The sequence below is a fragment of the Scyliorhinus canicula genome, chromosome 25 (assembly GCF_902713615.1).
Source record: "Scyliorhinus canicula chromosome 25, sScyCan1.1, whole genome shotgun sequence".
NCBI classification, from domain to species: Eukaryota; Metazoa; Chordata; class Chondrichthyes; order Carcharhiniformes; family Scyliorhinidae; genus Scyliorhinus; species Scyliorhinus canicula.
This window is the reverse complement of record NC_052170.1, coordinates 18,326,614-18,350,870: the sequence shown is the minus strand read 5'-3', so window position 1 is coordinate 18,350,870 and position 24,257 is coordinate 18,326,614. Positions and strand designations below refer to the sequence as shown.

Genomic DNA, 24,257 nt, shown 5'->3' with positions numbered 1-24,257 from the left:
AGGTACAAATAGAGGGCGAAATAACGGAGCGAGAGCAGGTACAGGATTAGAGAGAGGGTCTCAATGCGAACAAATATCATGTAGGACTAAGTTATGGGAGTGGGGTCAGATGCAGGAGAAGATTATAGAGCGGCTAAGTCGCTGAGGAAAGGCGTGTGTCATGTCTTTCAATTTGATTTGACACCCATCAATGATAGTGACACTGGCCACTCAGGAAAGCGGACCTTGCATTCACTACAGTCAGGGGATTAACGTGACTAGGTATCTTTGCAAACAATAACAACGAGCCTTACTCTATGTACCAGTGACTGCAATGTGTCATGTTGCTCTCCTCTGATCAACACTGACTGAGTGTACACTCTTCCCAGGCGCCAGGTTTAGAGCCACTGATTGGTTTATTTAAATAGATACTGAGGGAGTAGCGATTGTCGTAAACACCCATCTGGTTCACTGGCTGAGGGAGTCCTGCACTGTCGGAGGGGTTTTCATTTTGGATGAGGTGGGTGCAAAAGGACAAATTTTGATCGAGAATTGGGGAAGTCGCTCCAGTGATCAGGCAAACATTTATCATTCGATGAACTTGACCAAAACAGGTTATCCAATCCTTTGTTTCCGAGTTGGTTGAGGTTTTTTTTTTAAGTCGGTGGTAAATTTTGTTTCAAGAAAATTATTTCATGGGAGTTGGGTGTCGCTAATTGCCCTTTGAACCGAGCGGCATGCCATGGCCATTTCAGAGGGTTATTTAAGGGCTAACCACATTTGCTGTGGATCTGGGGTCACATGTAGGCCAGACCGGGTAAGGGTGGCAGATTTCCTTCCCGACAGGGGCGTTAATTCAGAAAATCTAGGAGCAGAATTAGACCATTCAGCCCATCGAGCCTGCTCCGCCATTCTATCATGTGAACTAGATGGATTTTTACGACAGTTAACAATGGTTTCGTGTCCGCCAATAGACTCCAGGACCGGAATTCTCAGGCCGTCGGGATTCTCTGTTCCTACCAGCAGTGCGTCCCCGTCCGTGTGTGATGGCTTCCATGGGAGTTCTCATTGACAAGCGGAGGGAGTAGAGAACCCCCCCCCCCCCCCCCCGCATTGCCTGCGAAGGCTGCGCCGTGTCCCCGCGGGGCGAGAAACACGCGGCTAGGGGAGCGGAGAAACCCGCCCCAGATTTTCTTTCACTGAATTCAGATATATCGCCGCCTGTCATGGGTGGGACTTGAAACCACGACGTTACACCCCTGGGTCTCTGGATAACGAGCCCGACAGTGATAATAACCACTACGCCACCACCTCACCCACTTGGCAGGCGCCGAGGTTAGACTGAGGGAAGAGAACGGGTTCCTGGAAATCTGAAGTTAGAACAGAAAATGGCGCAGCAGGCCTGGCAGCGTCAGCGGAAAGAGAGACCGGGCGAGCAGGCAGAATCTTCGCTGTGCCGTGGCGGTCTCAGGGAGACGGGCGGGGCGCCGGGGGGGGGGGGGGGTGGGGGGGTTGGGGGGGGGGGAGGAAGCTAAAGGAGGAAACCATTTTGTGAAAACCCCCTGATGCACCTCACTTCGCCAACGCCAGCACCCATTATTCCCTCCCCTCCGTTTCCCTTCCGAGCCCAGGCAAGGGTAGGACACACAGGAATTCTCCGGCCGTTACGATTCGCTGTTCCCACCGGCAGTGCATCCGGCGCCCCGCGGGTTTCTCCACGGAGCGGGACGGCTTCAACGGTAAATCCCCCCGGCAGGCAGCGGGAGTAGAGAATCCCGCCACCAGGGAGCGGCGCGCCGCCGGGAAACATGCGGCTGGGGGGGACCGGAGAATCCCGCCCAGGGTGTATAATTCCGGAGGCTGATCCCACATTGTCCAGCCACAACATCCCCGCAAGCTAAAATGGTTTCCATTCATCAGCGCGGGCAGTATCTGGGGCCAGACGGAAGCAGGCTTGACATTTTTCCTAGGCCTGAAGCCTTACCTTGACCTCCGACCCTCCTCCCCCAAACTGCTACCTGTTTCCCCCATTATCTGTTTTTTCATTACAAAATTACAATCTGTGATTTTGTTAAGCCTGACGAAATATAATACAAGCACATAAAAAATTGACAAGAAAACAACTAGCGTATTTCAACCTCCAGGGTGTGTCTCCAAACAGAAATTGGATACCATCAGATGGATGCAAAGACCTCAAATGCTGCGCCCGTGGAAATCAGGCAACACTGGGATGATGTTGTAGTTGCCTCATTCACGAGCGAAAGACTCTGTGCACAAGGACCCTTGTTCCCGCATCCCTCTAACTCCACCCTATAGCATCTTCACACTTGCTGCCTTGAGCCATCTCCAAGGTTGACTTTAAAGAGAGCCCGGTCGAACGTATGATGGGGAGGGGTGGAGGGGGGGGGGGGGGGGTGTGGGTGTGGTTAGGGCATCCCAGTTTCCTACTCTGAAAAGGTCACTCTGGACTCGCGTCCAAACCCTTCTGGCCCACCGATGCCCCAGCAGGGAAGAGAAATCTGCCGTCCTCACCTGGGTCTGGCCCACACGTGACTCCAGGCCCACAGCAATGTTGCTGGCTCCTAGCTGCCCCCCTGAGATGGCCTAGCAAGCCGCTCAGTGCTAGGGCAATGAGGGGTGGCAGCAAGTGCGCCCACACCCCATGAAAGGAAAAGGCCACTTTCGTAGCTCATGTAAGAGCGTCTGAGAGAGACTTCGGCCTTTGGCTAAGATATTGAACTGCAGTCTGTTCTACTGTGCAGAAGGACAGGGCAACAGGTGCATGGGAACATCACAGGTCATCCTGGCTCAAGGCATATATCAGTGGCCAGGCGTTCACCTCTTCCGAGGGGGCTAGGACGGTTCAGGAGTGGCGTCCGCTGCTCCAGCTCTCGATAGCCGGCGCGCCACAGCCAGCGCGAGTTCGCGCATGCGCACCACGGCCGGCGCAGGTTCGCGCATGCGCATGGGTTCCCGTCTCCGCGCTGCCCCCCCCCCCCCCGGGCAATATGGCGGAGCCCTACAGGAGCCCGGCGCAGAGGAACGTAGGCCCCCCCAAGAAAATAGCCCACCCGCCGATCGGTAGGCCCCGATTGCGGGCCAGGCCACCGTGGAGGCCCCCCCCCCGGAGTCGGATTCCCCCGCCCCCCCGCCCCCCCCTTGCCCCCAGCAGGACGGCTCCCGCGGAGACAACGATCTCGGCGGGCACTCGGCCTGTCGAGGCACGGTGAATCGCCGCAGGGGCCGCTTTCACCGGCGTGGCGGCGATCCCGCGGGCGTCCGGGAATCGGCGCCGGAGAATCGGCGGGCCGGCGTTGGAGCGGCGGGGGATCAGAGAATCCCGGCCGACGACTGTGAAACAACTGGATTTTAGCTGTAAAAATCCCGAATGTGTTTCAATGCCGGACTTGAAATGAAAATGAAAATCGCTTATTGTCACGAGTAGGCTTCAATGAAGTTACTGTGAAAAGCCCCTAGTCACCACCTTCCGGCGCCTGTCCGGGGAGGCTGGTACGGGAATCGAACCGTGCTGCTGGCCTGCTTGGTCTGCTTTAAAAGCCAGCGATTTAGCTGAGTGAGCTAAACCAGCTCAGGACTTATGCCCAGTCTGGCCTGCGTGTGACTCCAGACCCACAGCAAGATGGACGACCCTTATCTGCCCCTCTGGAATGGCCCAGTCAGCCATCCGCTTTTATCCAAAATGGCTACGACCGACTGCGAGAGTTCAAGAAGGTGGGCTCGCCGCCCCCCCCAACTTCCTATGGGCAATTGGGGATGCTGATCTTGCGAGTGATGATCATGTCCCGTATATGACTAAATGTTTTTACAAATCCCGAGACTCTCTCCCTGACAACGCCTTCACCAAAAACGGACTGCAGCGTCTCAGGAACGCGGTTCACTGACACCACCTCAACGGCCAATAAGGATGGGCAATAAATGCTGGTCATGCACAATTTGTTTTTTGAAATCCTGCGATATAATTTGACAAAGAATGCGGGCATTATTTCAGCGTCCCTAGTTAACATTCCTTCCTTAACAAAAGACACCGGGCGGAATTCTCCGCAAGGCCCGACGCCGTCGTGAAACCCGGAGAGGTTCACGACGGCGTTGGAAGCCTCTCCCGGCCCCCTATTCTCCCCTCCCCGGGGGGGGGATAGGAGGGCCGTACCGGGAAACTCGGCGGCCGGGCCTTGTCCCTGGTTTCAAGGCCTGGCGCGCCAAGAATGTCGCCGCGGCGGCGCCTAATGACGTCAGCTGCGCATGCGCGGGTTGGACAGCTCAAACCCGCGCATGCGCGGTTGCCGTCTTTCCCCTCAGCCACCCCGCAAGACGTGGCGGCTTGATCTTGCGGGGCGGCGGAGGGGAAAGAGTGCGTCCCCTTGAGAAGCCGGCCCGACGATCGGTGGGCACCGATCGCGGGCCCGTCCCCTCCCGAGCACGGCCGTGGTGCTCGATCCCCGATCCGCCCCCCACAGGCCCCACACTTACCTGGCGCGCCATGTTCACGACGGCGGCGACCAGGTGTGGTTGCAGCCATCGTGAACAGGTCGGGAACGGCAGGCCGCTCGGCCCATCCGGGCCGGAGAATCGCGGGCCGCTGTGAAAAATGGCGGCCCGCGTTTCTCCGAGCGGCGCGTCACAAAACCGGACACGCCATTTTGGGGGTGGGGGTGGGAGAATAGCGGGAGGTGCGGGAACGGACCTCCCGCTATTCTCCCACCCATCGTGGGTGCAGAGAATCGCGCCCACCGAAAACAAATTGAGTGGCCCCACTCTCTCACTGTAGCTTGGAGGGTACTTGGCAATGTAGGATTCCCCATTTCTTACAAAGCAGGTTCACCCAGAGAGGGGAGGGAAGGCGATATATAAATGCAGGTTCTTGCATTTGATGTACAGAACTGTGGCGCAGTGGTTAGCACCACTGCCTCACAGCGCAGGGACCCTGATTCTATTCCGGCCTCGGGTGACTGTCTATATGGAGTCTGCACGTTTTCCCCGTGTGTGCGTGGGTTTCCTCCGGGCCCTCCGGTTTCCTCCCACAGTCCAAAGACGGGCAGGTTAGGGGGGACTCGCCACTTAGTGACCAAAATAATTAGATGGGGCTACGGGGATAGGGCGGGGGAGCGGGCCTGTGTGAGGTGTTTCTTCGGAGGGCCCGTGCAGACTCAATGGGCCAAATGGCCTCCTTCTGCACTGTCGAGATTCTGTGGATTCTGTGATCAATCGGGGGCAGTGGAACTGAGGTGGGGTGAGGCACAGCAAATAAAATTCACGCCTGACAGAGTCATGGACGGGGGCGAATTAATGGAAAACATGAAAAGAATCTGGAGTTTAAGCCTTTGACAATTTTCTGTTTGCGACCGGAGCTGCAGAGTTCTATACAAGGGATCTGACAAGCAGGCATACGATGAAAATCTTCCATTTTGAAAAGAGCATTCTCCACCAGCACAGCATTGTGAGGTGTTGAATCCGTGCTTATTGGAAATGTTCGAATTAATTTAATCACTGGGCTGTGCAAGGATTTTTGATCAATACCATAATATCACAAGCTTCCATTTCTTTCATTGATTGTGACACACAGGAGGTCTCCCTCTATACATCGGTCCTTTATTGGAGCCACAAACCTGGCACCCTCTGTAAAGGGGAAGTGAGCAAAAGACATGGGGTTTATGCAGATGTTTTGTGAGAGGGCACAGCGTGTTTAGAAAGCGGCAGTGCTCGAGGGAGTTGCCTCGAGGTGAGGGCAACCAGAGAGGGGGCAGAAAGGAATAGAGCGACATTGAGAACGAGAGAGGCCAGAATAACAGGGAGACCGTTGGGGGGGCAAGGGAGAGTAAGGGACGGCAGAGAGTGAGAGCCAGAGAGAGGGGCAGAGAGAGATGGTGAGAGAGAGAGAGACAGCGAGGGAGAGAGAGAGAGCCAGAGAGAGAGGGGCAGAAAGAGGTGGTGTGTGAGAGAGAGAGAGAGAGCCAGAGAGAGAGGGCAGAAAGAGGTGGTGAGAGAGAGAGAGCCAGAGAGAGAGGCGCAGAGAGAGATGGTGTGAGAGAGAGAGAGAGCGAGAGAGAGAGAGAGAGAGAGAGAGTCAGAGAGAGAGGGGCAGAAAGAGGTGGTGTGTGAGAGAGAGAGAGCCAGAGAGAGAGGGCAGAAAGAGGTGGTGAGAGAGAGAGACAGAGAGACAGAGAGAGAGGCGCAGAGAGAGATGGTGAGAGAGAGAGAGAGAGAGGGGCAGAGAGAGATGGTGAGAGAGAGAGAGAGAGAGCCAGAGAGAGGGGCAGAGAGAGATGGTGTGTGTGTGAGAGAGAGAGAGGAATAGTCAAAAAAAAGAGGGAGTGACAGAAATACAGGGAGCAACAGCAGGATGGATAGTGGTACTGTGTGAAACTTAGGGATAGAGATAGACACAGAGAGAGTGACAGAGAGCCTGACAGAGAGAAACAGGGGTTGGAGAGATACAGAGAGGGATAAATAGACAGAGGGATAGAGGGATAGAGAGAGAGAAAGAGAGAGAGCGAGGGAGAGACACCGAGAGAGAGAATGAGAATTAAAAATATATAGAGACAGGCAGATAGATAGACATGGAGGTTCAGAGGAGTCGAGAGAGAGAGGGATAGGGGGATAGAGACAGATAGAGGGAGAAGTAGATAAACATGGACAATAGAGAGACAGAAAAAAATGGACAGTGAGTAACAGAGACTTTAACACATATGTGGAGAGTCCGAGTGAGGAATGGAGAGACAGGAAGAGATAGAGACACAAGGAGACTCAGAAAGCAACAGTGACATAATCGAACACCCTGATAGCAAAAATGTAGCCGCAGAGAAACATGGAGAGGACAGACAGAGAAAGACGGTGACCGAAAAAGACAAAGGAATAGAGACATACATAATGATATAGACAGAAAGCAAAATGAGGTGCATTTTCAACCAGGTACATGTTTGCAGAGAGAGAGAGAGAGAGACGGTCTCACACACACACTCGACACAAGACACACACACACACACAAACTCGACACAAACACAAATTCTCGGCACATGCAATCTCCACACACAATCGATTTCCACACACACACACACACACACACAATCTCCATACACAATCAATCTCCACACACACACACACTCGACACACACACATGCACGCACAATCTCCATACACAATCAATCTCCACACACACACACTCGACACACACACATGCACGCACAATCTCCACACACACTCGACACACACAAACTCAGCACATACATGCATACTCCACACACACACACACACACACACACACGCACATATTACACATGCATATTACACACACGGACACAAGCACACACACACACACACACAATGCCCACACACACACACAATCTCCACATCGACACACAATCTCCAAACACACTCAACACACTCAGCACATACACGGATACTGCACACACATGCGCATATTACACACGCATAATGCACACACACACACACACAATCTCCACTCACACTCAACACACACTCAGCACATAAAAGCATACGCCACACGCACACACGTATATTACACACACAAATAAAAATTCAAAGAAAGATATAGAATGCACATACATGCAAGGAGCGATAGCACAAGAGGCATTGAGAGACAGAACAAAACACAGCATTTCAACAGGGATAGAATTATGATACTTCCAAATATATTACATACATGTCTCCTAATTCACCTCCAAATATACATTATAATCTGTATATCTTCAGGCACACCCAAACAGTATGATTGAAGCACACATTTCCTCTTTTCATTCTGAATGCCTCTTGCTTCACGTTCCACTAATATCCCCATCCTCAGCGAGTCCCATTATAATCATTCAGGCTGAAGCCGAGCGCACTGAGGTTTTGCAGCCTCTTCCAAAACGTGACCGCCTACCCTAACTCACTTTCCGAGGACCATATTAAAAAAAATAAACTACTCAACTCCGGATGGTGTGCAGACAAGACAGGGACCAGAGAAAAAGCAGGGAAAATGGGGCTCGCTGATCGAGGTTAATCCGGGAGTGTGAGAGAGACAGACAGAATTGAGAAGGTGCTGCTGGAAGGCAGGACTGTGGGACCAGTGAAAGATGTGGACTGCGTGGTGTGTCAAATGTAGGCGGCAGAGGAAGGAGAGAGAGAACAAGAGAGCTGGACAGGAAGGGATGAAGAACAAGAGAAATAGAAGAAAGAGAGAGAGAGTTGGCAAATAGCTGAGAATGCAGAGTTTATAGTAAATGTGGAGAATGTAAAGCACTGATAGCGCAGAGAGGATAGAATAATAGAAAATGAAAAATATGGAAACTGGTAATGGGCTGAATCTGATACCTGTGAATTCAGGCCAGTACACAGCATCTTACCATCAGGTCCCCACTCCTTTCCCTGACAAGGTTCCTTCTCGGGGCACAGAAGGCAAACTGCGGCCAGCTCAGCTTCATATCTGTGAAGGGACGCAGAGGCTGGTGATGGAGGGACTGCCAGCCTCGGAGGGAGCTGGGATAGCTGGGGATTTGGCCCAAGGCCCTTCTCCACGGAGATGCCAACTCCCTGCTGGACAGGCCAACATGGATCTCCTGTGAGCAGCTCCTTACTGACCCTCGTCCCAATAATCAAATCGGGTTTGGATGGCGGGGTGGGAGGCAACTAGAACATAGAACATAGAACAGTACAGCACAGAACAGGCCCTTCGGCCCTCAATGTTGTGCCGGGCTATGTCCAAAACCAAGATCAAGCTATCCCACTCCCTGTCATTCTGGTGTGCTCCATGTGCCTATCCAATAACCGCTTGAAAGTTCCTAAAGTGTCCGACTTCACTATCACAGCAGGCAGTCCGTTCCACGCTCTAACCCCTCTCTGAGTAAAGAACCTACCTCGGACATCCCTCCTGTTTCTCCCACCCTTAACCTTATAGTTATGCCCCCTTGTAACAGCTACATCCACCCGAGGAAATAGTCTCTGAACGTCTCTCTATCTATCCCCCTCATCATCTTATAAACCTCTATTAAGTCGCCTCTCATCCTCCTTCGCTCCAATGAGAAAAAGCCCTAGCTCCCTCAACCTTTCCTCATGAGACCTATCCTGCAATCCAGGCAGCATCCTGGTAAATCTCCTTTGCGCCCTTTCCAATGCTTCCACATCCTTCCTATAATGAGGTGACCAGAACTGCAGACAACTGGTACCGATTCTTCTCTTGCCCAATGCCCACACGTGTGAAGGGGGTCACACGGTGGAGCCTGGAATTATCAGTGGCAATCTTTAAAACTCTGAGCCCTGGGAACAGTGACCCCCCCCCCCACCCGATGGAAGTGCCCTTTCCCCTAACCCAGAGGACCTGATGCCAATCCTGCTATGCCTATGGATGCCCCGGCTAAGGTTAGCCAACACAATAGCTCACTGTTCCAGAACACAATGCACGGAGTCTGTCGGTTTTTACAGTTTAACAAATGCGTTTAAGGGTGTGCGTTTTGGCAGCTGTAGTCAGACGCATCCCACCTCACCCGCGCCCCCCCCCCCCCCCACCTGCTGACATCAGTGCGCTTGTTGAAAACAGGAAACAAAAAATGCAGTAAACAAAATGAGAACAAACAGAGGCCTTTAAAATTGAACAATTCTCGCTCGGACCTGTTCTTGCAGCCTTCGTGCTCCTTGTACTCCCCCGCCCCACCCCACAACCCGGACACGTCCTCGAACAACCCCGTGAGGCTTCCCGATACCGACTCGGTACCAGGGTAGAGTGGAAGCTGCAATCACGTTGCCAGCGCTGGTGCCAACTCCGCATTTCTAAACGAATCGCACGCAATCAGCCCCTGGCAATTCACGCGACGAACGCTGCGATCCCGTCCCTCACGTGTGCTCGGAAACAAGGCGAGCGGAGCCAATGGTGGCGGAAACCAAGAGATGTTGAATTCGGCAACGCAATAGGGAGCGCTCAATCAGTGACCCGTATATTGGCACCCAACGTGTCGTTCGGAGTGGGATATCGGGGGGGGGGGGGTTGGGGGGATGGGCGGGAAGGGGAGGAGGGGAGTGGGGAGGGTGACCTCACCATGCCTCTGTACTGTGTTCCCCCCTCCCCCACCCATGCAACCAATTACCCCCACACCTCCCTCCGCTTAAACAACGCAGGGCATGGAGCTGCCTCTGAAAGGCAAAGCCCGGAGTGAGGCGCCCAGGAGGCAAAGACGTCAGCTGTCGTGTCTACTGCGTCTGAGCTCTCTCACAGCAACAAAACCCCGAAGGTGGGAAACGGTCACCTGGAAAGAAACGAGGCTGATGATTGTGGAGCGAGAGAGCAAGAACATTATCCTCATCTACTCTCTCCACCACCCCCCCCCCCCCCCCCCCCACGCCCCCGCTGCCGCCCCTGCCTTTTGGCCGTGACCATTTGACTTTCCCCGTGACGGGAACACCACGGACAAACGGTCCCCGGGCATTGCATAAATGAAGGAGAGCGTTGTTTGAGCGTCTCTGTGAAGAGCCCCGATTGACAAATAGCAGAAGACGGGAGATGCTAACCCCGTGTTAAAATGGGGCACGGAACCTGACATTGTTTCGTCTGTCTCTTTCCTCCGCCCGCTGAGCCCAGTTCCATCCTCAACCAGGAATCCATCCGTTAATGAGATGACCATTCAGCGGCACTAGCGCTGCGAGGAGGATCAAATGGCGCATCCACGACCGGGTGGAAACGCAGCAGCGGGCGAGGAACCGCCAGTGAGAGTCTCAGTCCTATGGCGAATCACAGCCCCACTAAACAAGGCACAGCTTAAATTCCTAAGCCTGGCATTTTGAAATGCGCCACCAGCAACAGCAACCTCTCAAGTTACCGGGGCTTCCCGTTTCCCAAGCCCCATTGTCGCTCAGATAAAGTTGGATCCGTCCAGTTCAAAGGGTCGTGCATTTTGCATTCCAGGCCCAATCCCATTCCAGATGTGTTGCCGCATTTAAACAGCCCTGGTACATCTGTGGTGAATGAAATGACTGCCTGCATTTAGCATTGTGTGTGTCTGCGCCGCACAGTAAGTGTGTGCGAGTATATGTGCCTGACTATTATATCACTCCCATTACAAGCTGGCACGGCAATCATTTTACAGACTCCCTTTTCCCCTAGCAAGCAGATCTTTGCGGAAAATATATAAATATTTATCGAGTCATTCTTGCAGTAAAGGCAATGACAACTTGTCTGCAAAGACTAAATGAGGCTGCAATCCTTGTTCAATGATTATATATATATATATATTCACACACACAGACACACACACACACACACACACACACAGGTTTAACACCAATCATCACAAGGCTTAGCAATGTGTCGGACCTGAGAAGGCTGCAGGATGTCTACAGGATGGGCAGAGCTCGTCAAATGTGCCCACCACGGAGTCAACTGGAGGGGAAGCAGGGAGTGGTGGGGGGTGGGAACAGGGTGATTGGGAGTCAACATCAGCACCAACCAGTCGGCATCCCATCAGCAAACACCGTACACAACCCCGAGCACCAAACAACAGGCACCCCAGCCTCATGTGGATCCAACAGGGTTGGCAGAATGAGGGGATGTGCTCTGGGTTTTAATCTCTGTTCTGGTTATCAGATGCATTCTAATGTTTCCCCCCCCCCCTCCTTTTATTTTGGAGAATAAATCATTTGAGGTGATGAGTGCAGACCTATCCTCTGGGTGATTTATACAGGCAGATCTCTCTCTCTGTCCAACACAGCTAACCCTCTCTCCCTATACCTGTCCAACCAGCTCTCTCCAAGGTGCTAGCAGCTCTCCCTCTGTGTCCAACACTGCGGACACTCTCTCCCTATGCCTGCCCCACCAGCTCTCTCCAAGGTGCTAGCTGCTCTCTCTCTCTCTGTCCAACACAGCTAACCCTCTCTCCCTATACCTGCCCCACCAGCTCTCTCCAAGGTGCTAGCAGCTCTCTCGCTCTGTGTCCAGCACAGCTTACTCTCTCTCCCTATTCCTGCCCCACTAGCTCTGTGCAAGGCGCTGGCAGCTCTCCCTCTCTGTGTCCAACACAGCTTACCCTCTATTCCTGCCCCACTAGCTCTGTCCATGGTGCTAGCAGCTCTCCCTCTCTCTCTCTGCCCAACACAGCTAACCCTCTCTCCCTATACCTTCCCCAGTAGCTCTGTCCAAGGTGCTAACAGCTCTCCCTCTCTCTCTGTGTCCAACACAGCTAACCCTCTCTCCCTATTCCTGCCTCACTAGCTCTGTGCAAGGCGCTGGCAGCTCTCCCTCTCTGTGTCCAACACAGCTAACCCTCTCTCCCTATTCCTGCCCCACTAGCTCTGTGCAAGGCGCTGGTAGCTCTCCCTCTCTGTGTCCAACACAGCTAACCCTCCCTCCCTATTCCTGCCCCACTAGCTATGTCCATGGTGCTAGCATCTCTCTCTCTCTCTCTCTGTGTCCAACACAGCTAACCCTCTCTCCCTATACCTTCCCCAGTAGCTCTGTCCAAGGTGCTAGCAGCTCTCTCTTTCTCTCTCTCTGTCCAACACAGCTTACCCTCTCTTTCCCTATACCTTCCCCACTAGCTCTATCCATGGAGCTAGCATCTTTCTCTCTCTGTGTCTAATACAGCTAACCCTCCCTCCCTATACCTTCCCCAGTACCTCTGTCCATGGTGCTAGCATCTTTCTCTCTCTGTGTCTAATACAGCTAACCCTCCCTCCCCGTACCTTCCCCAGTAGCTCTGTCCATGGTGCTAGCATCTTTCTCTCTCTGTGTCTAATACAGCTAACCCTCCCTCCCTATACCTTCCCCAGTACCTCTGTCCATGGTGCTAGCATCTTTCTCTCTCTGTGTCTAATACAGCTAACCCTCTCTCCCCGTACCTGCCCCAGTAGCTCTGTCCAAGGTGCTAGCTGCTCTCCCTCTCTCTCTCTCTCTCTTTCTCGCCCACCCCAGCCGCTCGGGATGAATGAAGCCAGTGAGTGCGGGAGGAGGGAGCGGCGCTGAGCCTGGCTGCGGGCTGGAGGGTGGGGGAATGTGCGGAACCCATTGCGGGTTGTCTCTTGCAGACCGATCCGGGATTGTTCTATTTTTTTTTTAAATGCCGTTTGCGGAATGCTTTATTTTCCCTCCCTCTCCCCCCTCTCTCCCTCCCTCCTCCCTCTCTCTATCTGCAGGGCTGTTTTCTTTCACCACTCCCCATATACACAGTGGTCACTCTCCCATATACACAGTGCTCACTTCCCCATATACACAGTTGTCACTCCCCCATATACACTGTGGTCACTCTCCCCCATATACACAGTGGTCACTCCCCCATATACAGTGGTCACTCTCGCCATATACACAGTGGTCACTCCCCCATATACACAGTGGTCACTCTCCCATATACAGTGGTTACTCTCCCATATACAGTGGCCACTCCCCCATATGCAGTGTTCACTCCCCCATCCAGACGGTGGTCACTCTCCCCATATACACAGTGGTCACTCTGCCATATACACAGTGGTCACTCTCCCATATACAGTGGCCACTCCCCCATATACACAGTGGTCACTCTCCCCATATACACAGTGGTCAGTCTCCCCATATACACAGTGGTCACTATCCATATACATAGTGGTCCATCTCCCATATACAGTGGCCACTCCCCCATATACAGTGGTCACTCCCCATATACACAGTGGTCACTCTCCCCATATACACAGTCGTCACTCTCCCCCATATACACTGTGGTCATGCCCTCATATACACAGTGCTCACTCTCCCCATAAACACAGTGGTCACCCACATATACACAGTGGCCACTCCCCCATATACAGTGGCCACTCCCCCATATACACTGTGGTCATGCCCCCATATACACAGTGCTCACTCTCCCCATAAACACAGTGGTCACCCACATATACACAGTGGCCACTCCCCCATATACAGTGGCCACTCCCCCATATACACAGTGGTCACTCTCTCCATATACACAGTGGTCACTCTCCATATACATAGTTGTCACTCTCCCACCCACACACCCAGTGGTCACTCTCCCATAGAGAGTGGTCACTCTCTCCCCCCCCCCCCATATACACAGTGGTCACTCTCCCTATATACACAGTGGTCACTTCCCCATATACAGTGGTCACTCTCCCAATATACACAGTGGTCACTTCCCCATATACAGTGGTCACTCTCCCCACACACACACAGTGGTCACTCTCCCCATATACACAGTGGTCACTCTCCCCATATACACAGTGGTCACTCACCCCCCCCCCCCCCGCCCCCCCACCCCACACACACAGTGGTCACTCCCCACCACCTCCCTCGCCGCGCCCTCCCCAATCCAAGTGGTCATTCCTTCCCCAAGACCCCCCCTCCCCCCACCTTTTCCCCCCTCCTCACTCACCTGTCCGTCCGTCTTGCTGGCTGTCCCTCCCATATTCTCACCTGGGCGAGCGGCTGTGGCGACCCCCCCAGCTCCGGTGGGGTAGGGAGGGAGGGGGAGAGGCTGCCTGCTGTCTGTGGGCACTGTTGTTTTTTTTGTAGAAGGCGCTCAGCCGCCGCAGCGATGGAGGTTCTGTACCTCTCGCATCCCAAGGACGCTAAATCAAGGCGCCTGGTTGTGCTCCTCTGCGAGCATAAAACCTGGAAACGGGAGAGAGGATGAATCCCTCTCTCTCCCTCTCCTTCTTCTCCCTCTCTGGTTACGGAAGAAAACAGTCCTCCCTCGCAAAAGGCACACAGTTTCTGTGTTATTTCGACCACACTGCAACCTCTCCAGGGGCAAACACACAGGCAGGCGCTGCAATCTTGTAGAGGGGCTGACGTTAAATTCTCATCCTCTTTTTTTTCTCTCTCTCTCTCTCTCCTGATGATATTTTCTCTTTCTCTCTCCCACTCTTCCTCTTTTTCTTTTGTTAATCCGTTGGGTCTTCCCTGAACAATGCACACCAGCCAGCTGCTTGTAGCTGGGAAGATTTTGTGTGTGTGTGTGTGTATCTGTGTGAGAGAGGGAGAGCGAGAGAGAGAGACAGAAGGAATTAGAGAGATGGATAGGGAGAGATAGAGAGAGGGGGAGAGGGGAAGGGGATAGAGAGAAAGGTGGAGTCAGACAGATTGTATTGTAGACACACACAGACACACACACATATATATATATATATACACACAGACACACACACACACACACAGGCACACACAACAGGGAGGTATAGAACACTGGGAGCCTGCAAACCGTGACAGACCTGGTCCTCAGCTCCTCTCTAATACAACCAATACCAGCTACCGTGTAATGTTCAAACTGTGGCAGGCGATCCGTTCTGGAGAAGGCAGGATGAGCGATCAAAGCAGCCTTGCGGAGAAGAGGCGGGGAACAATGAAATCCTGATATGGATTCTGATGTCACACTGCAGGGACGATCTGCTCAGGGTAAATAATAATAACCTTTATAACTGTCACAAGCAGGTTTACATTAACACTGCAATGAGGTTACTGTGAAAATCCCCTCATCGCCACATTCCGGCGACTATTTGGGTACACAGAGGGAGAATTCAGAATGTCCAATTCACCTAGCAAGCACGTCTTTCAGGACACCCTCAGTCTCCTGATCCACTCCAGCATAAAGTGGAAATATCCAATGGTATAAGAGGTTGGACTGTTGGCAGGCGAGTTTTTCTGCCAACACTTCGTTCAGCTGATGGACAATTTTAATTTTTGGACAATGCAACGGAAATTTTTAAAATGCGCCCCACACAGCGAGGAATGAGACATTTAATTTCAGGCATCCATTGCCAAAGTCACTTCCAGGGCAGGCAGAGCAGGGGGTTAGATACAGTATAAAGCTCCCTCTACACTGTCCCCATCAATCACGTCCAGGACAGATACATCACGGGGTTAGATACAGGGTAAAGCTTCCTCGACACTGTCCCGATCAAACATTCCCAGGACAGGTACAGCATAGGGTTAGATACAGAGTAAAGCTTCCTCCACACTGTCCCCGTCAAACACTCCCAGGGCAGGTACAGGACGAGGTTAGATACAGAGTAAAGCTTCCTCCACACTGTCCACGTCAAACACGTCCAGGACAGGTACAGCACGGGGTTAGATACAGAGTAAAGCTCCCTCTACACTGACTCATCAAACACTTCCAGGACAGGTAAAGCATGGGGTTAGATACAGAGTAAAGCTCCGCTACACTGTCCGCATCAAACACTCCCAGGACAGGTACAGTACAGAGTTAGATACAGAGTAAAGCTCCCACTACACTGCCCCCATCAAACACTCCAAGGACAGGTACAGCACGGTTTAGATACAGAATAAAGTTCCCTCAACACTGTCCCCAACAAACACTCCCAGGACAGGTACAGCACGGGGTTAGATACAGAGTAAAGCTCCCTCTACACTGTCCCCATCAAACACTCCCAAGACAGCTACAGCACGGGGTTAGATACAGAGTAAAGCTCCCTCTACACTGTCCCATCAAACACTCCCAGGACAGCCACAGCCTGGGGTTAGATACAGAGTAAAGCTCCCTCTACACTGTCCCAATCAAACACTGCCAGAACAGGTACAGTACGGGGTTAGATACAGAGTAAAGCTCCCTCTACACTGTCCCCATCAAACACTCCCAGGACAGGTACAGCACGGGGCTAGATACTGAGTAAAGCTCCCTCCACACTGTCCCCATCAAACACTCCCAGGACAGGTACAGCACGGGGTTAGATACAAAGTAAAGCTCCCTCCACACTGTCTCCATCAAACACTCCCAGGACAGGGACAGCACGGGGTCAGATACAGAGTAAAGCTCCCTCCACACTGTCCCCATCAAACACTGCCAGAACAGGTACAGTACGGGGTTAGATACAGAGTAAAGCTCCCTCTTCACTGTCCCCATCAAACACTGCCAGAACAGGTACAGTACGGGGTTAGATACAGAGTAAAGCTCGCTCTACACTGTCCCCATCTACCACTCCCAGGACAGGTACTGCATTGGTTAGATACAGATTAAAGCTCAATCGACACTGTCCCCGCAAAACACTCCCAAGGATTGGTGCAGCACGGCTTAGATACAGAGTAAAGCTCCCTCCACACTGTCCCCATCAAACACTCCCAAGACAGATACAGCACGTGGTTAGATACAGAGGAAAGCTCCCTCTACACTGTCTCCATCAAACACTCCCTGGACAGGTACAACACGGGGTTAGATATAGAGTAAAGCTCCCTCTACACTGTCCCCATGAAACACTCCCAGGACAGGTACAGCACGGGGTTAGATACAGAGTAAAGGTCTCTCTGCACTGTTCCCATCAAACACTCCCAGGACAGGTACAGCACGGGGTTAGATACAGTGTAAAGCTCCCTCTACACTCCCAGGACAGGTACAGCACATGGTTAGATACAGAATAAAGCTCCCTCTGCACTGTCCCCATCAAACACTCCCAGGGCAGGTACAACATGGGGCTAGGTATAGAGTAAAGCTCCCTCTACACTGTCCCATCAAAAACTCCCAGGACAGGTATAGCACGGGGTTAGATATAGAGTAAAGCTCACTCTACGCTCTCCCGATCTAACACTCATAGGGCAGGTACAGCATGGGGTCAGATACAGAATAAAGCTCCCTCTGCACTGTCCCCAGCAAACACTCCCAGGGCAGGTACAACACGGGGCTACATACAGAGTAAAGGTCCCTCTATACTGTCCCCATCAAACACTCCCAGGACAGGTACAGCACGGAGTTAGATACAGAGTAAAGCTCCCTCCACACTGTCTGCATCAAACACTCCCAGGACAGGTACAGCATGGGGTTAGATACAGAGTAAAGCTCCCTCCACACTGTCCCCACCAAACACCTCCAGGACAGGTACAGCACGGGGTTAGATACAGAGTAAAGCTCCCTCTACACTGTCCCCATCAAACACTCCCAGGACAGGTACAGCACGGGGTTAGATACAGAGTAAAGCTCCCTCTACACTGTCCCCATCAAACACCTCCAGGATAGGTACAGCACGGAGTTAGATACAGAGTAAAGCTCCCTCTACACTGTCCCCATCAAACACTCCCAGGACAGGTACAGCACGGGGTTAGATACAGAGTAAAGCTCCCTCTACACTGTCCCCATCAAACACCTCCAGGACAGGTACAGCATGGAGTTAGATACAGAGTAAAGCTCCCTTACTAAATGCATCAACCTCTCAAAAGTGCACCTACTACACCATTCTGATGTTGTTGCAATTCCCTCGTTGGTCACCCTCTGGTCTGACTAACATTGCCAATTGTGCCAGATTAGCAGGAAGATTTGTTCAGCACTCACTGGGGAGTGTATCAGACCTTTCCCAGTTCATTTGATATAGACCCATTGCTACCAGAGATAGCAGGTACTTTTGATCAAGTCTGCCTGAGCTTTGAAGCCAGGCCTGGGAGATGAAAGTCTAGCGTACTGCAGGGTGCAATCCAAAAAGAAAGCTCAGCAAACACCAACAACCCAGAAGTGAGAGCGGCAGTGACTTGTGTTACGGGGTTACGTGTTACAATTTCGGAAATAGTTAAAGATTAGAAATTGTATCGACTGCAAAATGTCTTGAGGGAGTGCAGCCCAGTCAGAAGTGTTGGCTGGAATTTTTCAGCCATTGATAATCACTGTTCCCGCAGGAGAATTCTACCTCCCTGATCTACTGATCAACATTTATCAATCAACCAATGCCAAAGCCAAATTATCGGATTTTTTTTTGCGGGATCTTGCTGTGCTCAAATTGGCTGCAGTCAGTTTCCTGAGTATGAGGGACTAAGACCTCACATTATGTATTTTTTGATGTAATATATATATATATTTAGTAACTGAGGAAACCTGCGGTAGTGGAACAAGGATTTATTTTAAACTATGTACAATATCCTCGGCCCACGGTAGTAACTCTCCACAATCCAACTCCGGGCCCTGCTTGGGCCGGCTTTTATGTTGAGGTCTGACGAGCTCCAGCTGGGTGGTCTCCGCCCCTTATCTGGGAAGCCCGTGCTCCACGGGTCCCATGGGGAGATCGGCAATGGTTGCCCTCTGGTCCCCGTTGGGGTTGTGACGATACGGATATTCTCATTGCCATTTTGTCGATTTTGGGAAAACCGGAAATGGTCCTTAAAATGGCCGTGCCTATGTCTGTCTGTGACCCCGGAACGAAAGAAGGCACATTGCGTTTTCAGGGAAACTCCCAACCTGTTATCTTTGAGGAGCCACCTGTGGACTGCACAGCCCAACTTCAAAGAGATGTATACAAAGGCCATCTGCATGCAATAACCCAGGTTGGGCAGAAGGAAGGTGATGAGAATAAAGGCAAAAGGTACCCCCCCCCCCCCACCCCACCTCCACCCGCGCCAGCCTTTCTTCCAATTTTTAACAGCTGAGACATTTAGCAACCTTGGAAAAAACAGCCGCATCCCAAACAATGGATACCCATCCTTTGTTGGAGACAGGTGGAGAGGTGGGGGTCATGTGACATGGGCCTCTGGCTTGTTGAAAAACTTAATATTGTCTTGCTGAGCTGAATGGTTCAATCTGCTTTTTTTTTTTACATCACCTGACTGGCAACCTCACTGACAAGGCGATCTGCCCAGGCGCAACACTTGTCCCTATCAACATAACTTCTGCTGGAATCTGTATCATCGCCTACATGACTGATTTATCTCTGCATGCCGATCTCACTGCGTGAAGTCAGCGAAAGCAAACCAGGAAAGTGAATTACCCAGCATTGGTTTTCAACCCGCCGACCTCCGTAAAGGAATAAACTCATTGGTCTTTGATTCTGGACTCTGGGACCCAGGTGAAACAATGTTTATTTTCCCTGCGTCTCTGTACTTTAAAACTTTCTTCTCTCTGTCCCTCTTTTCGCTGTACGAATGCGAGGGGGTGACATTGCGACCCTCCTTTCCGCGTTTTGAGCGTGTGGAAATAAACTAACCCTGCGAGTTCACCCTATCTCGTGTTTGCTGTGGATCGCACCAAAACTGAGTGGGTGGGGAACCTTTACCACCGTGTGGCAAGGTGGGGGGGGGGGGGACAAATGAAAAATATTTTTCTGCTTATGTATGGATGTCGGGAGGAGAAATTAATGCTTGTTGAATTAACCAGTTCTGCAAGAGTGTTTACAAGCATGTTTATGGGTTTCTTAAAATGGACGCACCAAACAAAATGAAGAATTTGCATGACTGGAACATTTGTTTAAATCGTGGACTCGCCCCTTCTGACTTTGTAACGTTCTCTGATCCTGCCTTGCACCAGATCCCACTACTCCTGTTCCGGCTGATTTACATTGGGTTTCAATAGCCCCCACCACCGCCCCCCCTCCCCACCCCAACCCGACAATTCCTCAAATTAAAAAATCCCATGCTGGCGTTCGACCCTGCGGATGGCTTCCCCACTCAGTCCAGATCGCAATAACCTCCTCCAGCCTAATGACGCCCCATCTCACCAGAAATCAATGCATCCCGACTCTGGAGCCTTCTGCATCCCTTCAATTGCCAGATCAGAGAGGCAGTCCTCTCTCTTCAAACCTCTAGTGCTCTGCCCTTAAACTACATGAAAGTATTCATGGAACAAAGGGCACAGGCCTTTATAAATAGGAAATGTATTTCGATGCGATTGCTGGGAAACAGCCAGTTCATGCATTATATCAAGGGTTGTCCAAGGACCAGATGCTCCATTCCTAAGTGGCTTTTCCTTCAATTTATCCCAGTTGATCACATAATTGGAAATATCCCGTGCCCACTTTCCAGTCTATGGCCATGCCACCCCCCGTACACCCCCCCCCCCCCGACACGCCCACCTTGCTCAGTACCTTGAGCTGAGCCCGGTTTTCCCGTCCGAGGTGGGTGTTATGACCCCTCCCCCTTGGGCTCATGCACGGTCAATTCAAGCCCCACTTGACCTGGGGTCGCAACACAATCAAAATTAATAAATAATTCTCAGGAAAACACCCAATGTCTTTGGCCCTCAGCGGCCCAATCATTACAGTCACTAGGTTTGGAAATTGAAACACAATTAAGTTTATTAATAACAGTAACTATAATTAAATATGCAGCAAATACAACAGGTTAAATATTATCTAATTTTGAACCTCCCCCTCACTTCAACTTGCCCCACCCTCTATAAACACACACACACACACACACACACAAGACAGACAAACACAGAGGGGAGAAGAGGGGTGTAAAATGAGGATGAAAGTACAAAGATAAGGGGCTGTATTCTCCGTTTCAGTGGCTAAGTGCCGGCTCAAACGTGGAATGTGCGGGTGTTTTACGACGAAGAAATCGGCGCCGACTCCTCACCAATTCCGGGATAGGTGAGAGGCGAGCAGCGGCGCCGGGTGGAACACCCAGCTCCTGCACCGAAAACAGCCAGAGAATGGCCAGGTCCCTGGCCGTGCATGCGCATGGCAATGATCTACAGCGGTCGCGCCGTATAACATGACGCGGCTGGGCGCAGACCTGACCCGCCAATAGCGACCCAATTGGCTGAATGAATTGGCCCAAAAGGCCGTATTATGCCCAGTAATAGGCAATGCTTAGGTCCTGCCTGAGTGGGATGATTTTCAGCGAGCCAGAGATAACGCAGTTGGAGACCTGGGCGCTGGGAGGAACGGACCTGCGCGCGATTTCTCTCTCCCTCCTGGCTTCTCCAGAAAAGCTGCCACCCCTTGCCACCGCCGGGCCAGCCCCCACCAGTTCCCCCCCCCCCCCCCCCCCCCCCAGCCTTCATGGAAGCTCCCGGCCAGCGGCACAGATCCCGGCCAAGTGTGGCGGTGCTGAACACAGTAGGCAGCCTCCACTCCGGGTTCCCGATCGCTGAGGCCACATGCCCATCGGGGGTGGAGCATCACGGGAGGGCCTGCACGATGATGCACCAACGCTGTTCAAATGACGCGCGACACGATGATGACGTTTCAGAGGGAGTGGAGCATGGCTGACCGGCGTCAAACCTGCACCGGCCCCGATTTGGGCGTCGGAGTCGATTCTCCGCCCGATCGACGATTATGATATCGGCGTCGGGCAACGGAGCATCCCATCCAAGAGTCGTTGTTTCAGGTGGTTGTTTCCATCACCTTTCTTCAAACCAGGCTTTAACTTTGAGTTTTTTGTTTTCAGTCTGCAGTGGTTTCCCTGGAGATTAATTCGGGTCCTCTGCAGTTTCAGAAAGACAGCAGCTTTTCTGGAGAAACCAGGAGGGAGAGAGAGCGCAGGTCCTTTACTCCGAGCACCCAGGTCTCCAACTGTGTTACCCTTAGCTCGCTGAAAATCATCCCACTCAGGCAAGGCCCAATCGCCACCTGTTACTGGGCAGAATATGGCCTTTTAGCCAATTCATTGGCCTCCAGCCAACCAATCGAACTGAGTCCCACCGATCTCTCGAAAAGTCTGGGTTTTGACAAAAGTTAGCATGGTGTACTATGTTGTAATCTTATGAATTCCTTTGCCCCTGCTCGACTTAAAGACACATGTCCATTAAGCACCCGTGAATGATAACAGCAAAACTAAAATGGGAGACAAGGGAATCAAGAGGAAGGGCCCTGACCCAGGACTGATCCCGCGTCTCATTCCCACCTCTGTATCCAGTGTCCCAGGGAGCAGCATTTTCACAGGGTCGTAATAGTCCTTCAGTTGGGTCTTCCATCCAATTAAGAGAGTCGGGAAAAATGGAAAGGGAGGCTGGCACCAGGGAAGCATGCCAGGTTGTGGACTGAATCGGCCATTGCTGCGGCTGCCATCTCTGCATGGTGTTAAAAACCCGCTGCTCACGTCCCTCACTGGGCAAAGGAGGCACCTGGAGCCCATCTTTTCTCAGCGAAAGTCCCTTCACAAAACCCAGAGAACACACACACACAGGCTCCCCTTTCCATCCACCCGCCCTGGTGAAAGGCAGTTCTTCTCTCCACTTAAGACGAATGCCCAAACCTTTCCCTAATTAGTAACAGCTGCACTGTCACAACTAGGGCATGCACTGCACTGTGACAGGATTGGTTAACATAAATCAGCAGCTCTTCATTTTCAAAGCCGCCTATTGCTCCCTATCCCCATCACTGCCTCAAATCTTTGCCCCAACCCTTTCTGTCCAACTCAATACCTCGCCACTCTGTCCCCACTCTGTCATGATATGCAGACATGCAGATAATTATATACAGGCAGGCACAGACAGGCAGTACAGAGAACAGGACATGACCAATGAGCAGGCAGGACACTCAGGGGTGGGATCTGACTATAAAAGGCACGAGGCATTCACACTCCACCTCTTTCCATTGATGAACATCTACAGAGTGAGTCAGGGTGTATGTACAGTATCACACCTCCAGCACGTGGCTAAGAGCTAGTCTGGTTCAGTCAGACAGAGTAACCACACTTAAGTTAGCAGAGAGTCGAACTCACAGAGAACTGTGCTAACTGTGCTGTTGGTTCAATAAATCAGATTGAACTAACTTCAAGGGCTGGAGTATCTTTTGGTTAAAGCTGCATCCAGTTGCAGCCTGTGTTATCCCAGAGTACATAACATGGCACACCCTTCCACCCATCTTGCTCAGGAGCACCAGGAACACTCGGCCAAGAGTAGGCCATACAGCCCATCGAGCTTGCTCCGCCATTGAATACAAAAGCATTGGCGTTTACTCCCCACACTTTCCCCATCTCCCTTTGTGCCATTGGCATTTAGAAATCTATCAAGCTCTACATTGAAACAGATTCAATGAATGAGCTGCCACAGCTCTCTGGGGTCGAGAATTCCAAAGACTCGCAACCTTGGAGGAAAGACAAAATTGTCCTCGTCTCCATCCCGAGCGGCTTCCCCCTTACTTTGAAATTGTGTCCCCGGTTCCAGACTCCGCAACCAGGGAGAAAGCACCTTCCACCCATCTGTCTCTCTTCAAGTATTTTACAGGCTTCCTCTCCCATTCTTCCAAACCCAAGAGAACACAGGCCCAGTTTCCCCAATCTCTCTTCATAAGTCAGTCCTGCCACCCTGGGAACAAGTCTGGTGGACCTTCGTTGCACTCCCTCCATGGCAATAACATCCTACCTGAGGTAAGGGGGCCAACATTGCACACCACGCTCCAGGCTCGATCTAAGCCAGGTTCTGCACAATCGAAGAAAAACCTCACTTCCCCTGCACTGAAATCCTCTTTCGATAAAGGCTAACCTACTATTAGCTTTCCTAATTGCTTGCCGCACCTGCATGTGCCTCATTGACGCGGACACCAAGGTCCCTTTTTACACTTTCAAATCTCTCACCATTTACGAAATATTCTGCACCATCTGTTCCTCCAACCAACGTGGGGAGCCCCGTGCTTTTTCACATTAT

At 51.9% G+C, this 24,257-nt stretch overlaps 1 protein-coding gene across 8 annotated transcripts in view; it reads right to left on the bottom strand.

The window, feature by feature from the left end:
* LOC119957125 (adhesion G protein-coupled receptor L1-like) overlaps positions 1–15,183 on the bottom strand; it is a 645,488-nt gene extending 630,305 nt beyond the window's left edge. For all 8 annotated transcript variants that reach the window (XM_038784852.1, XM_038784851.1, XM_038784850.1 and 5 more), the window contains exon 1: positions 14,334–15,183. The gene's annotated coding sequence lies outside the window, so the exon portion shown is untranslated. The remainder of the gene's footprint in view (positions 1–14,333) is intronic.
* Positions 15,184–24,257: the final 9,074 nt, after the last annotated feature.